This window comes from Oncorhynchus gorbuscha, linkage group LGY (assembly GCF_021184085.1).
Source record: "Oncorhynchus gorbuscha isolate QuinsamMale2020 ecotype Even-year linkage group LGY, OgorEven_v1.0, whole genome shotgun sequence".
Taxonomy (NCBI): domain Eukaryota; kingdom Metazoa; phylum Chordata; class Actinopteri; order Salmoniformes; family Salmonidae; genus Oncorhynchus; species Oncorhynchus gorbuscha.
Window position 1 is genome coordinate 2947891 of NC_060199.1, and position 16162 is coordinate 2964052.

General features: G+C 45.1%; 5 non-coding genes across 5 annotated transcripts; all 5 read right to left on the reverse strand.

The window, feature by feature from the left end:
• Positions 1-145: 145 nt before the first annotated feature.
• On the reverse strand, positions 146-216 carry trnad-guc. The gene has a single exon. It is a non-coding gene; the product is annotated as a tRNA-Asp (tRNA).
• A 1537-nt stretch (positions 217-1753) lies between these two features.
• trnad-guc lies at positions 1754-1825 on the reverse strand. The gene has a single exon. It is a non-coding gene; the product is annotated as a tRNA-Asp (tRNA).
• Positions 1826-3359: 1534 nt separating this feature from the next.
• On the reverse strand, positions 3360-3431 carry trnad-guc. The gene has a single exon. It is a non-coding gene; the product is annotated as a tRNA-Asp (tRNA).
• A 732-nt stretch (positions 3432-4163) lies between these two features.
• trnad-guc lies at positions 4164-4235 on the reverse strand. The gene has a single exon. It is a non-coding gene; the product is annotated as a tRNA-Asp (tRNA).
• Positions 4236-4968: 733 nt separating this feature from the next.
• Positions 4969-5040, reverse strand: trnad-guc. Its single transcript has one exon. It is a non-coding gene; the product is annotated as a tRNA-Asp (tRNA).
• Between the last annotated feature and the right edge of the window lie 11122 nt (positions 5041-16162).

Here is a 16162-nt window from a genome sequence, read left to right on the forward strand (position 1 = left end):
CAGGCGAGAATTCTACCACTGAACAACCAATGCCTTGGAATACTGATACAAGGCTGGAAATCGTATCATAAAGCTTCATCTCCAAGCATATTTTTAATTTTGTGGGCTCAGCTGCATTGTTCACCCTAAAAAAAAGAAGTCCTTTCTCCCCGTCGGGGAATTGAACCCCGGTCTCCGCGTGACAGGCGGGGATACTCACCACTATACTAACGAGGAGCTGGTGTGTTGGACCTTTGAAAAAACGTGGAGAATTGGGACTAACCATAAGTTTGCACTGTTGGGCTTTAACCCTTCTAACAAAAACATCTGTATAGCCTGAATGGTTAGAGCTAGAAAGGACTGCGACCCCTCCATGGAAAGCTGGGACTCTGACGAACACGTACATGTAATCGGTTTCGCTCTCCACCACTCACAGGCCACGCAATCGTAGTTAGAAGGTGACGAGTTTGTGGGATGTCCCAGGACATTGTCACAAATGCCAAACTCAAGACAGTTGTCAGTGACTAGTTGGTTTCTCGTTTCCCATTTAACAACTAAAGCCTTGCACAAAGTAAATGACCTCACACACTGGACATGTACAATGGATTCACCAAAGTCTCCTGAGAATGAGTAAATGTCCAAACTGAAAACGAAAGCAAAGTCAGATTTTTCAAGAGTCAGTTGAGATCTCCACCAAGACCAGAGATGTCTGTTGGCCTGGCAATCGAACACAGATTTATTCCTCAGGGGTTTGCATACTTCTCAAAATCACATGTTCAAAACATCCTGCATTGGCCGGGAATCGAACCCGGGCCTCCCGCGTGGCAGGCGAGAATTCTACCACTGAACAACCAATGCCTTGGAATACTGATACAAGGCTGGAAATCGTATCATAAAGCTTCATCTCCAAGCATATTTTTAATTTTGTGGGCTCAGCTGCATTGTTCACCCTAAAAAAAAGAAGTCCTTTCTCCCCGTCGGGGAACCCCGGTCTCCCGCGTGACAGGCGGGGATACTCACCACTATACTAACGAGGAGCTGGTGTGTTGGACCTTTGAAAAAACGTGGAGAATTGGGACTAACCATAAGTTTGCACTGTTGGGCTTTAACCCTTCTAACAAAAACATCTGTATAGCCTGAATGGTTAGAGCTAGAAAGGACTGCGACCCCTCCATGGAAAGCTGGGACTCTGACGAACACGTACATGTAATCGGTTTCGCTCTCCACCACTCACAGGCCACGCAATCGTAGTTAGAAGGTGACGAGTTTGTGGGATGTCCCAGGACATTGTCACAAATGCCAAACTCAAGACAGTTGTCAGTGACTAGTTGGTTTCTCGTTTCCCATTTAACAACTAAAGCCTTGCACAAAGTAAATGACCTCACACACTGGACATGTACAATGGATTCACCAAAGTCTCCTGAGAATGAGTAAATGTCCAAACTGAAAACGAAAGCAAAGTCAGATTTTTCAAGAGTCAGTTGAGATCTCCACCAAGACCAGAGATGTCTGTTGGCCTGGCAATCGAACACAGATTTATTCCTCAGGGGTTTGCATACTTCTCAAAATCACATGTTCAAAACATCCTGCATTGGCCGGGAATCGAACCCGGGCCTCCCGCGTGGCAGGCGAGAATTCTACCACTGAACAACCAATGCCTTGGAATACTGATACAAGGCTGGAAATCGTATCATAAAGCTTCATCTCCAAGCATATTTTTAATTTTGTGGGCTCAGCTGCATTGTTCACCCTAAAAAAAAGAAGTCAGTCCTTTCTCCCCGTCGGGGAATTGAACCCCGGTCTCCCGCGTGACAGGCGGGGATACTCACCACTATACTAACGAGGAGCTGGTGTGTTGGACCTTTGAAAAACGTGGAGAATTGGGACTAACCATAAGTTTGCACTGTTGGGCTTTAACCCTTCTAACAAAAACATCTGTATAGCCTGAATGGTTAGAGCTAGAAAGGACTGCGACCCCTCCATGGAAAGCTGGGACTCTGACGAACACGTACATGTAATCGGTTTCGCTCTCCACCACTCACAGGCCACGCAATCGTAGTTAGAAGGTGACGAGTTTGTGGGATGTCCCAGGACATTGTCACAAATGCCAAACTCAAGACAGTTGTCAGTGACTAGTTGGTTTCTCGTTTCCCATTTAACAACTAAAGCCTTGCACAAAGTAAATGACCTCACACACTGGACATGTACAATGGATTCACCAAAGTCTCCTGAGAATGAGTAAATGTCCAAACTGAAAACGAAAGCAAAGTCAGATTTTTCAAGAGTCAGTTGAGATCTCCACCAAGACCAGAGATGTCTGTTGGCCTGGCAATCGAACACAGATTTATTCCTCAGGGGTTTGCATACTTCTCAAAATCACATGTTCAAAACATCCTGCATTGGCCGGGAATCGAACCCGGGCCTCCCGCGTGGCAGGCGAGAATTCTACCACTGAACAACCAATGCCTTGGAATACTGATACAAGGCTGGAAATCGTATCATAAAGCTTCATCTCCAAGCATATTTTTAATTTTGTGGGCTCAGCTGCATTGTTCACCCTAAAAAAAGAAGTCCTTTCTCCCCGTCGGGAATTGAACCCCGGTCTCCCGCGTGACAGGCGGGGATACTCACCACTATACTAACGAGGAGCTGGTGTGTTGGACCTTTGAAAAACGTGGAGAATTGGGACTAACCATAAGTTTGCACTGTTGGGCTTTAACCCTTCTAACAAAAACATCTGTATAGCCTGAATGGTTAGAGCTAGAAAGGACTGCGACCCCTCCATGGAAAGCTGGGACTCTGACGAACACGTACATGTAATCGGTTTCGCTCTCCACCACTCACAGGCCACGCAATCGTAGTTAGAAGGTGACGAGTTTGTGGGATGTCCCAGGACATTGTCACAAATGCCAAACTCAAGACAGTTGTCAGTGACTAGTTGGTTTCTCGTTTCCCATTTAACAACTAAAGCCTTGCACAAAGTAAATGACCTCACACACTGGACATGTACAATGGATTCACCAAAGTCTCCTGAGAATGAGTAAATGTCCAAACTGAAAACGAAAGCAAAGTCAGATTTTTCAAGAGTCAGTTGAGATCTCCACCAAGACCAGAGATGTCTGTTGGCCTGGCAATCGAACACAGATTTATTCCTCAGGGGTTTGCATACTTCTCGAAATCACATGTTCAAAACATCCTGCATTGGCCGGGAATCGAACCCGGGCCTCCCGCGTGGCAGGCGAGAATTCTACCACTGAACAACCAATGCCTTGGAATACTGATACAAGGCTGGAAATCGTATCATAAAGCTTCATCTCCAAGCATATTTTTAATTTTGTGGGCTCAGCTGCATTGTTCACCCTAAAAAAAAGAAGTCCTTTCTCCCCGTCGGGGAATTGAACCCCGGTCTCCCGCGTGACAGGCGGGGATACTCACCACTATACTAACGAGGAGCTGGTGTGTTGGACCTTTGAAAAACGTGGAGAATTGGGACTAACCATAAGTTTGCACTGTTGGGCTTTAACCCTTCTAACAAAAACATCTGTATAGCCTGAATGGTTAGAGCTAGAAAGGACTGCGACCCCTCCATGGAAAGCTGGGACTCTGACGAACACGTACATGTAATCGGTTTCGCTCTCCACCACTCACAGGCCACGCAATCGTAGTTAGAAGGTGACGAGTTTGTGGGATGTCCCAGGACATTGTCACAAATGCCAAACTCAAGACAGTTGTCAGTGACTAGTTGGTTTCTCGTTTCCCATTTAACAACTAAAGCCTTGCACAAAGTAAATGACCTCACACACTGGACATGTACAATGGATTCACCAAAGTCTCCTGAGAATGAGTAAATGTCCAAACTGAAAACGAAAGCAAAGTCAGATTTTTCAAGAGTCAGTTGAGATCTCCACCAAGACCAGAGATGTCTGTTGGCCTGGCAATCGAACACAGATTTATTCCTCAGGGGTTTGCATACTTCTCAAAATCACATGTTCAAAACATCCTGCATTGGCCGGGAATCGAACCCGGGCCTCCCGCGTGGCAGGCGAGAATTCTACCACTGAACAACCAATGCCTTGGAATACTGATACAAGGCTGGAAATCGTATCATAAAGCTTCATCTCCAAGCATATTTTTAATTTTGTGGGCTCAGCTGCATTGTTCACCCTAAAAAAAAGAAGTCCTTTCTCCCCGTCGGGGAATTGAACACCGGTCTCCCGCGTGACAGGCGGGGATACTCACCACTATACTAACGAGGAGCTGGTGTGTTGGACCTTTGAAAAAACGTGGAGAATTGGGACTAACCATAAGTTTGCACTGTTGGGCTTTAACCCTTCTAACAAAAACATCTGTATAGCCTGAATGGTTAGAGCTAGAAAGGACTGCGACCCCTCCATGGAAAGCTGGGACTCTGACGAACACGTACATGTAATCGGTTTCGCTCTCCACCACTCACAGGCCACGCAATCGTAGTTAGAAGGTGACGAGTTTGTGGGATGTCCCAGGACATTGTCACAAATGCCAAACTCAAGACAGTTGTCAGTGACTAGTTGGTTTCTCGTTTCCCATTTAACAACTAAAGCCTTGCACAAAGTAAATGACCTCACACACTGGACATGTACAATGGATTCACCAAAGTCTCCTGAGAATGAGTAAATGTCCAAACTGAAAACGAAAGCAAAGTCAGATTTTTCAAGAGTCAGTTGAGATCTCCACCAAGACCAGAGATGTCTGTTGGCCTGGCAATCGAACACAGATTTATTCCTCAGGGGTTTGCATACTTCTCAAAATCACATGTTCAAAACATCCTGCATTGGCCGGGAATCGAACCCGGGCCTCCCGCGTGGCAGGCGAGAATTCTACCACTGAACAACCAATGCCTTGGAATACTGATACAAGGCTGGAAATCGTATCATAAAGCTTCATCTCCAAGCATATTTTTAATTTTGTGGGCTCAGCTGCATTGTTCACCCTAAAAAAAAGAAGTCCTTTCTCCCCGTCGGGGAATTGAACCCCGGTCTCCCGCGTGACAGGCGGGGATACTCACCACTATACTAACGAGGAGCTGGTGTGTTGGACCTTTGAAAAAACGTGGAGAATTGGGACTAACCATAAGTTTGCACTGTTGGGCTTTAACCCTTCTAACAAAAACATCTGTATAGCCTGAATGGTTAGAGCTAGAAAGTACTGTGACCCCTCTATGGACAGCTGGGACTCTCAGACTCCGTACAGACTCCGTACAACCCCCCCTTTTCAAACCCTCTCCCCCTGCTGTACGCCAGCCTCCTCTGCACCCTCCTTCCATGAGGAGTGAAGACGGGGCAACAGTTATGTGATGGTTGCGTGTTAGTTTGGAGCATTGTGAGGACTGCAGTGAGGATCTTGTTGAAGTAGTAGGGAGCGATGACTCACTGAGGAGACAGATACTATCCTGTAGACATAGAGATACTTTCTGTAATTTAACTTGGTACTGTTACTTTGATTCAATACTGTTAAAGTTAGCCCCCCCCCTGTTAGGCCTCTCTGAGTTTAACCTGCTCACATGACCTTCCCACGCAACAGGTGTCTCAGTGATGTCAATCCCAAGATCTGTGTTACAAACGGTGCATCTCTGAATGCATCCCTACCTCCTAATCTCACATCTGTCTCGGTCCAACAGATTACACATCACTGACACAAATGTGTGCTCCAGTCAGTCACTGACCAGTGTCTCAATCCTCCTAACACATGGATCCTGACAACAAATTGACCTGTACTAATCACCTGTGGCTCTGGCTTGCTTCTCTCTGTAACGAAGAGGGTGTGCCTCTCATCCCAATATGTATCTAGCAGCTACATATAATTGTTCAATGATTTTCCATCTTAAAAATGTTGAATAAGCAAAGTATTTGATTTCTGGTGAAACAGGTGAAAATGGGTCTTAGAAAACATCTAGCAGAAAACGTTAAAACGTTATTAGAAATATATCAAAACACAATAATGTTGCATAAATTATTTGCCTTTTGTACGTTGTCTAGTATCATTCTGTTACCAAACACCCACATATCTTTAGAATATTTTCACATTTCTGTCCTTAATAAGGAGGACAATGCAAGTTCACAGAAATAACAAGTAAAGGTAGACCAACCAATTAGTTATAGTTTTTTTACTGATAACAATTTAGTTATTAAGTGAATAAAAAGTATAATTCTGTTACCAAATCAGTACCAGAATGACCCCAAAATCTGTAACAGAATTGGCTACAATGTGAATTATTACTAGTCACAAACCATAATTGGGTTACCTGCTACTGTCCTCCCTTCCACTGTTCAGCTCATAACAGTTTTCTTTCTCTTTCTGTCATGTGGTTGCCAAAACAAGTGTGAAGTCTGGACAGTCTGGAAAACCCTCCCTCTCTCTCTCCTGGTCTCTCTTATCTCTCTCTCCAGTTAATGTCACTTCTCCCAGCTCTTACTAACACCTACCCATGAGCCCCTCTCTTTCCATTTACCGTAACCAGCCCCCACACCCACTGAGCAGTGAAAGGACTTCCATTGAACGTTGAAATGTAGTTTAAATTTGGTCAGTCCAAATCTGAACCAATCATATATGTCTGTTTCCCAAGTTTAGACAGCACACAACAGTACAGTAGAACACAGTGCAGTACAGTAAAGAAAAGTAGGCCAGTACAATACAGTACAGTACAGTAGAGTTTAGTATAGTACAATACAGTACAGTACAGTAGAGTTTAGTATAGTACAATACAGTACAGTAACTGCACAGACACTGGTTAGTGACTGGTTAGAGCGTAAGAATGGCTGTATGATATGTGTGCGTCTGTAATGTTCTCATTTATCATAATTCACGATTCATTCAGGATTATTCTTGATCATCATAGTATCCACATTAATGTATTATATTCTTATTTACAAAATCAAATCAAATCAAACTTTGACTGTTGAAGGGGGGGCTTTTACCATGGTCAGCAGAGGCGGACGGAGCTTTCCGTCGTTTGAAGGCGCTGCTCACGTGCCGTGCTCTCACAGCGCTGGGGTACGCCACCGAAGCTCCGCCCCTGTGCTTTTTTTTCGAAGAAGCTCGGGCCAGCGGAGCGGAATTATGATGTGGGGGACAGAGAGTTGATGGCTATGGTTAACCTGTTGATGGTACAGGTTCCCCAAGGGGTACCACCCCCCCACGCTCAACTCAAAAGATGGCGCACAGAATGCAAAAATATTCGTAGAAATATTTAACCTCCACACATTAACAAGTCCAATAGCTCAAATGAAAGATAAACACCTTGTTCATCTAGCCAGCAAGTCAGATTTCTAAAATGTTTTACGGCAAAAACATAGCACATATTTATGTCAAACCACCACCAAAGACACAGCTAATTTGAATACCCATGTTGAACAAAAGATGCAATCAACAAACGCATAATAATTCACTAACCTTTTAAAAATCTTCATCAGATGACAGTAATAGGACATGTTACACAGTACATTTATGTTTTTTTCAATAATATTCAATTTATATCCATAAATCTCTGTTTACAATGACGCCATGTTCAAAAAATGCTACTCAAATGTCCGGAGAAATTATGATAGCGCCACCAGATAACGTCAGATAACAAGCAATACACATCATAAACTTTGACTAAATATACATGTCCTACATATAGTTAGAAAGATACACTGCTTCTTAATGCAACCGCTGTGTTACATTTATTTTTAACGTTACAGAATTCGTTCACTAGGCAATAATATGAGACGGCGCTCAAACATTAGCAATATGTCTACGCTATGTTGGAGTCCACAGAAACACAAAATTACCACATAAATATTCCCTTACCTTTGATGTTCTTCGATCAGAAGTTGTGGAAGGAGTCATACTTACCAAAAACTGCATTTGGCTTTCAAGTCTGTGTCTTTGGGTTATCAAACGCAACAAATTCCGGCTGAAATGCAGCCAAAATTCTAGGGGATGCGCATCAAAACTTCAAAATTACAGATTATATGTCGACTAGTCAAAACTGTTCGCTGCTCTGGCTCCCCAATGGTGGAACAAACTCCCTCACGACGCCAGGACAGCGGAGTCAATCACCACCTTCCGGAGACACCTGAAACCCCACCTCTTTAAGGAATACCTAGGATAGGATAAAGTAATCCTTCTCACCCCCCTTAAAATATGTAGATGCACTATTGTAAAGTGGCTGTTCCACTGGATGTCATAAGGTGAATGCACCAATTTGTAAGTCGCTCTGGATAAGAGCGTCTGCTAAATGACTTAAATGTAATGTAATGACTAAACTGGTCAAACTAAGTGCAAAATCAAGCTTTAGGATGTTATAAACGTGCAAAACAATTCTCAGCTCGAACAGACAAACTGACATCGTTTGGTGAATCCTGGAACAAAGAGAGCTCCAGACACGACGCGCGCATGAGAGTACATGTATTTTCGCATGACCCGAAGATTTTAGCCCGCCAAAGGGTGAGGGAGCGCGCGATTTTCACAATGAAACGCCCCATTGAAAGGAGACATTGCGCTGAAGAGATAGAAACCTGTTCCCAGATCCGTAGCTGGTTGGGAAGGGTGGGGGCGATGACATCAAAGTTGGCCCAAATTTCCTGATGACAAGAGAGAGTTTGGGAGAATGGCTGCCCTGAGAGTTCTGCTTTACATACAGACATAATTTGAACGGTTATAGAAGCTTTATAGTGTTTTCTATTCAATAATTATTATTATATGCATATATTAGCAATTTTGGACAGATTTTTTTTCTGTTTACTATGGGCACACAATTCCTCCAAAGGGGGCAGTATTCAGCCTAGCCCTAACAGGTTTTAAGGCCCTGAAGGTGTGGAGACACTGGCTTGAGGGGGCTAAACACCCTTTCCTCATCTGGACTGACCACCGTAACCTGGAGTATATCCGATCAGCTAGGAGACTGAATCCTCTGAGTACAGCGATCAGAGACCAAAACAACCCAAACAGATATCTGCCATGTTGTGTAGTCAACAGAAGTTATGTCGAAATAGCTCCTTTATGTTCACGCATTTAGCACAGTAATCCAAATTCATAAAGCGCGTTCACTAGGTGCAGACGAAAAGTCAAAAAGTTCCGTTACAGTCCGTAGAAACATGTCACATGATGTATAGAATCAATCTTTAGAATGTTTTTAACATAAATCTTCAATAATGTTCCAACCGGAGAATTCCTTTGTCTGTAGAATTGCAATGGAACTCAAGCTAACTATCACGTGAACGTGCAAGGTCATGCCTCTCTCATTCGCCCCCACATCACATTCGAAGCATCAAACAAGGTTCTAAAGACTGTTGACATCTAGTGGAAGCCTTAGGAAGTGCAATATGACCCCATAGACACGGTGTATTCAATAGGGAATGAGTTGAAAAACTACTAACCTCAGATTTCCCACTTCCTGGTTGGATTGTTTCTCAGGTTTTTGCCTGCCATATGAGATCAGTTATACTCACAGACATCATTCAAACAGCTATAGAAACTTCAGAGTGTTTTCTATCCAAATCTGATAATATCCATATATTAGCAACTGGGCCTGAGTAGCAGACAGTTTACTCTGGGCACCTTATTTTTCCAAGCTACTCAATACTGCCCCCGGCCATCACAAGTTTAAAGAAGGATTTTTAAGCTTGAGACAATTGAGACATGGATTGTCTATATGTGCCATTCAGACGGTGAATGGGAAAGACAAAAGATTATTGTGCCTTTGAACAGGGTATGTTGGTAGGTGCCAGGGGCACTGGTTTGAGTGTCGCAAGAATTGCAACACTGCTGGGTATTTCATGTTCAACAGCTTCTCGTGTGTTTCAATAATGGTTCAATACCGATAGGACATCCAGCCAACTTGACACAACTCTGGGTACTATAGGAATCAACATGGGCCAGCATCCCTGTGGAACGCTTTTGACACCTTGTAGAGTCCATGCTGTTCTGAGGGCAAAAGGGGATGCAACTCAGTAATAGGAAGGTGTTCCTAATGTTTTGTACACTCAGTGTAAATCAATGGTTCTACCTCAGTTATTACTGTAAAATACAATATATTATAGTTACATTGAATAAAAGCCTAACTCATTAATAAAATAAAACAAAAAACATAGGTAATAGACAAAAACAACCTGTTTTGCATACACTACCTCATTCCCACAAGGTCTGATAGTAACACTGATTAAGTGCATTACAAATCATTATACACTGCTCAAAAAATAAAGGGAACACTAAAATAACACATCCTAGATCTGAATGAATGAAATATTCTTATTAAATTGTTTTTTCTTTACATAGTTGAATGTGCTGACAACAAAAACACACAAACATTATCAATGGAAATCGAATTTATCAACCCCATGGAGGTCTGGATTTGGAGACACTCAAAATTAAAGTGGAAAACCACACTACAGGCTGATCCAACTTTGATGTAATGTCCTTAAAACAAGTCAAAATGAGGCTCAGTAGTGTGTGTGGCCTCCACATGCCTGTATGACCTCCCTGGTGGATGGAGCGAGACATGATGTCCCAGATCAATTGGATTCAGGTCTGGGGAACGGGCAGGCCAGTCCATAGCATCAATGCCTTCCTCTTGCAGGAACTGCTGACACACTCCAGCCACATGAGGTCTAGCATTGTCTTGCATTAGGAGGAACCCAGGGCCAACCGCACCAGCATATGGTCTGACAAGGGGTCTGAGGATCTCATCTCGGTACCTAATGGCAGTCAGGCTACCTCTGGCGAGCACATGGAGGGCTGTGTGGACCCCAAAGAAATGCCACCCCACACCGTGACTGACCCACCGCCAAACCGGTCTTACTGGAGGATGTTGCAGGCAGCAGAACGTTCAGCGCGGCGTCTCCAGACTCTGTCACATCTGTCCCATGTGCTCAGTCTGAATTTGCTTTCATCTGTGAAGAGCACAGGGCGCCAGTGGCGAATTTGCCAATCTTGGTGTTCTCTGGCATATGCCAAACGTCCTGCGCGGTGTTGGGCTGTAAGCACAACCCCCACTTGTGGACTTTGGGCCCTCATACCACCCTCATGGAGTCTGTTTCTGACCGTTTGAGCAGACACATGCACATTTGTGGCCTGCTGGAGGTCATTTTGCAGGGCTCTGGCAGTGCTCTTCCTGCTCCTCCTTGCACAAAGGCAGAGGTAGCGGTCCTGCTGCTGGGTTGTTGCCCTCCTACAGCCTCCTCCACATCTCCTGATGTACTGGCCTGTCTCCTGGTAGCACCTCCACCTCTCCTGCTCTGGACACTACGCTGACAGACACAGCAAATCCTTTTGCCACAGCTCGCATTGATGTGCCATCCTGGATGAGCTATACTACCTGAGCCACTTGTGTGGGTTGTAGACTCCGTCTCATGCTACCACTAGAGTGAAAGCACCGGCAGCATTTAAAAGTGACCAAAACATCAACCAAGAATCTTTAATATATAAAGCAGGGGTCATTCCACCTCAAATACAAGAAAGAGGATTTTGACACCCACCATCTCAAATTGTCTGAAATCTTTTCTGAAGATAGTAAAATTATTTTGTTGAAGTAGAATTTGAACTCTGAAAAATTAAGCTAATTGATTGCACCCAAATTGGCCATTTTAAATATAGTATTCAGATAATATTCAATAAATATAGTACCCAACAGTAAGACATAACTAATCCCCCAAAATTGTCAAAAGCCACCCATGGACCAAATCAAATCAAATCAAATCAAATCAAATTGTATTTGTCACATACACATGGTTAGCAGATGTTAATGCGAGTGTAGCGAAATGCTTGTGCTTCTAGTTCCGACAATGCAGTGATAACCAACAAGTAATCTAACTAACAATTCCAAAACTACTGTCTTATACACAGTGTAAGGGGATAAGGAACATGTACATAAGGATATATGAATGAGTGATGGTACAGAGCAGCATACAGTAGATGGTATCGAGTACAGTATATACATATGAGATGAGTGTGTAGACAAAGTGAACAAAGTGGCATAGTTAAAGTGGCTAGTGATACATGTGTTACATAAGGATGCAGTCGATGATGTAGAGTACAGTATATACATCTGCATATGAGATGAATAATGTAGGGTAAGTAACATTATATAAGGTAGCATTGTTTAAAGTGGCTAGTGATATATTTACATCATTTCCCATCAATTCCCATTATTAAAATGGCTGGAGTTGGGTCAGTGTCAATGACAGTGTGTTGGCAGCAGCCACTCAGTGTTAGTGGTGGCTGTTTAACAGTCTGATGGCCTTGAGATAGAAGCTGTTTTTCAGTAGTCTCTCGGTCCCAGCTTTGATGCACCTGTACTGACCTCGCCTTCTGGATGATAGCGGGGTGAACAGGCAGTGGTTCGGGTGGTTGATGTCCTTGATGATCTTTATGGCCTTCCTGTAACAACGGGTGGTGTAGGTGTCCTGGAGGGCAGGTAGTTTGCCCCCGGTGATGCGTTGTGCAGTCCTCACTACCCTCTGGAGAGCCTTACGGTTGAGGGCGGAGCAGTTGCCGTACCAGGCGGTGATACAGCCCGCCAGGATGCTCTCGATTGTGCATCTGTAGAAGTTTGTGAGTGCTTTTGGTGACAAGCCGAATTTCTTCAGCCTCCTGAGGTTGAATAGGCGCTGCTGCGCCTTCTTCACGACGCTGTCAGTGTGAGTGGACCAATTCAGTTTGTCTGTGATGTGTATGCCGAGGAACTTAAAACTAGCTACCCTCTCCACTACTGTTCCATCGATGTGGATAGGGGGGTGTTCCCTCTGCTGTTTCCTGAAGTCCACAATCATCTCCTTAGTTTTGTTGACGTTGAGTGTGAGGTTATTTTCCTGACACCACACTCCGAGGGCCCTCACCTCCTCCCTGTAGGCCGTCTCGTCGTTGTTGGTAATCAAGCCTACCACAGTTGTGTCGTCCGCAAACTTGATGATTGAGTTGGAGGCGTGCGTGGCCACGCAGTCGTGGGTGAACAGGGAGTACAGTTGAGGGCTCAGAACGCACCCTTGTGGGGCCCCCGTGTTGAGGATCAGCGGGGAGGAGATGTTGTTGCCTACCCTCACCACCTGGGGGCGGCCCGTCAGGAAGTCCAGTACCCAGTTGCACAGGGCGGGGTCGAGACCCAGGGTCTCGAGCTTGATGACGAGCTTGGAGGGTACTATGGTGTTGAATGCCGAGCTGTAGTCGATGAACAGCATTCTCACATAGGTATTCCTCTTGTCCAGGTGGGTTAGGGCAGTGTGCAGTGTGGTTGAGATTGCATCGTCTGTGGACCTATTTGGGCGGTAAGCAAATTGGAGTGGGTCTAGGGTGTCAGGTAGGGTGGAGGTGATATGGTCCTTGACTAGTCTCTCAAAGCACTTCATGATGACGGAAGTGAGTGCTACGGTGCGGTAGTCGTTTAGCTCAGTTACCTTAGCTTTCTTGGGAACAGGAACAATGGTGGCCCTCTTGAAGCATGTGGGAACAGCAGACTGGTATAGGGATTGATTGAATATGTCCGTAAACACACCGGCCAGCTGGTCTGCGCATGCTCTGAGGGCGCGGCTGGGGATGCCGTCTGGGCCTGCAGCCTTGCGAGGGTTAACACGTTTAAATGTCTTACTCACCTCGGCTGCAGTGAAGGAGAGACCGCATGTTTCCGTTGCAGGCCGTGTCAGTGGCACTGTATTGTCCTCAAAGCGGGCAAAAAGTTATTTAGTCTGCCTGGGAGCAAGACATCCTGGTCCGTGACTGGGCTGGATTTCATCTTGTAGTCCGTGATTGACTGTAGACCCTGCCACATGCCTCTTGTGTCTGAGCCATTGAATTGAGATTCCACTTTGTCTCTGTACTGACGCTTAGCTTGTTTAATAGCCTTACGGAGGGAATAGCTGCACTGTTTGTATTCAGTCATGTTGCCAGACACCTTGCCCTGGTTAAAAGCAGTGGTTCGCGCTTTCAGTTTCACGCGAATGCTGCCATCAATCCACGGTTTCTGGTTAGGGAATGTTTTTATCGTTGCTATGGGAACGACATCTTCGACGCACGTTCTAATGAACTCGCACACCGAATCAGCGTATTCGTCAATATTCCCATCTGACGCAATACGAAACATGTCCCAGTCCACGTGATGGAAGCAGTCTTGGAGTGTAGAGTCAGCTTGGTCTGACCAGCGTTGGACAGACCTCAGCGTGGGAGCCTCTTGTTTTAATTTCTGCCTGTAGGCAGGGATCAGCAAAATGGAGTCGTGGTCAGCTTTTCCGAAAGGGGGGCGGGGCAGGGCCTTATATGCGTCGCGGAAGTTAGAGTAACAATGATCCAAGGTTTTACCACCCCTGGTTGCGCAATCGATATGCTGATAAAATTTAGGGAGTCTTGTTTTCAGATTGGCTTTTTTTAAATCCCCAGCTACAATGAATGCAGCCTCCGGATAAATGTTTTCCAGTTTGCAAAGAGTTAAATAAAGTTCGTTCAGAGCCATCGATGTGTCTGCTTGGGGGGGATATATACGGCTGTGATTATAATCGAAGAGAATTCTCTTGGAAGATAATGCGGTCTACATTTGATTGTGAGGAATTCTAAATCAGGTGAACAGAAGGATTTGAGTTCCTGTATGTTTCCTTCATCACACCATGTCCCGTTAGTCATGAGGCATACGCCCCCGCCACTCTTCTTACCAGAGAGATGTTTGTTTCTGTCGGCGCGATGCGTGGAGAAACCCGTTGGCTGCACCGCCCTGGATAGCGTTTTCCCAGTAAGCCATGTCTCCGTAAAGCAAAGAACGTTGCAGTCTCTGATGTCCCTCTGGAATGCCACCCTTGCTCGGATTTCATCAACCTTGTTGTCGAGAGACTGGACATTGGCAAGAAGAATACTGGGAAGTGGTGCGCGGTGTGCCCAGTGCCACCCCATGCCAATCCCACCCCAACAACGGGTATACAGTATCAGTTCTCTAAGTAGTATGAAGCAGTGGCTTGGAGTATTGCTTCTCCATACTATGTAATGTATTCCCTGTGAATCTGGTGATATTTTTTTTCCAGTTCAGAGAAATTAGTAATTGAAGTCACTTACATTATTTAGCAAAAAGTATTGTGAAAGTACCACTAGATGTTATTGTTCCTGCTATACCTCCACACTCTTTTGTCAATTTTGCTGGTCTCTTGAGCTTATCAAATGGATCACAACATTTCCTTTGCAACTTTGCGTAGAAAACCAATAGATTTGTCTTATTATTAATGTCACACCCTGATCTGTTTCACCTGTCTTTGTGATTGTCTCCACCCACCTCCAGGTGTCACCCATTTTCCCTATTAGACCCTGGGGATTTATTGTGGTGTTCCTGATTGTCTGTTACCAGTTAGTCTTGTCTTGTCAAGTCTACCAGCTTTTCCATGCGCCTGCTTTTTCTTATCTTTCTTTTTTGCTAGTCCTCCCGGTTTTGACCCTCGCCTTCCTTGACTCTGAACCCGCCTGCCTGACCATACTGCCTGTCCTGACCTTGAGCCTGCCTACCACTCTGTACCTCCTGGACTCCTTGTTTATGATGTTTTGCCTGTCACTTGACACTTGAATAAATATCAGAGACTCGAACCATCTGCCTCCCGTCTCGGCATCTGGGTCTTGCCCTGTGCCCTTGGACCAGCTCCGCCACGCTATCTCCCTGCAAGGAGCCACCATTCGGAGGCATGAGGAGCAACTGCTGGAGTTTTTGGAAGGGCTTCGTTCCCTGAAGGAAAGCCACGACGAAGGGTTCAAGGCTATTATGGAGCAAATTAGGGAGTTAGCTCATAGGCAGCCCACCAGCAGTGAACGAGGCTTTTGGGGAACTAAAGATTCCCTACTGCCCCATCCTCATCCTTCCGTACCCGACTCGTCAGTTTGTGGTTGAGGTTGACGTTTCCGACGTGGGAGTAGAGGCCGTCCTTTCCCAGCGATCCTCCTGGACCTTGTTTAGGATGTTTTGCCCATCCACGGCCATTCTCTTGCCTGCCCCTTAGATTACAATAATTATCAGAGACTCGAACCATCTGCCTCCCAAGTCTGCATCTGGGTCTCGCCCTGTGCCCTTATAAATAAAATTAATTGTGTGGTCATCCTCACAATTCAAGCCGATCCTCCATGAAAGCAATTATTTTTTTTTAATAGCAACCTATTGCTTCACCCTGTAATGCTCCGGGTGTCGTGGGTGTGGAGTCAAATGCAGGAG